Here is a 274-nt window from a genome sequence, read left to right as displayed (position 1 = left end):
CAGCAGCAGCAGATGCAGCAGCAGCAGCAGCTGCAGCAGCAGCAGCAGCATCAGCAGCAGCAGGAGACGATGAGGAGGGAACAGCTGCTGCGAACCCCCATGTGCCTGAAGGCTCTCTAGCAACAGCAGCAGCAGCACCAGAACTACCGCCAGCAGCAGCAGCAGCAGCAGCAGCAGCTGCTGCTGCTGCTGCTGCTTCTGCTGCTTCTGCTGCTGCTTCTTCTCCCCCCAAGGAATCCTGAGGCAGCTGCCTAGTACCCTCAAGAGCATCCAT

The sequence above is a fragment of the Eimeria mitis genome, genomic scaffold (assembly GCF_000499745.2).
Source record: "Eimeria mitis Houghton genomic scaffold, Emh_scaff6288, whole genome shotgun sequence".
Taxonomy (NCBI): domain Eukaryota; phylum Apicomplexa; class Conoidasida; order Eucoccidiorida; family Eimeriidae; genus Eimeria; species Eimeria mitis.
Note: the sequence above shows the minus strand (reverse complement) of the source record.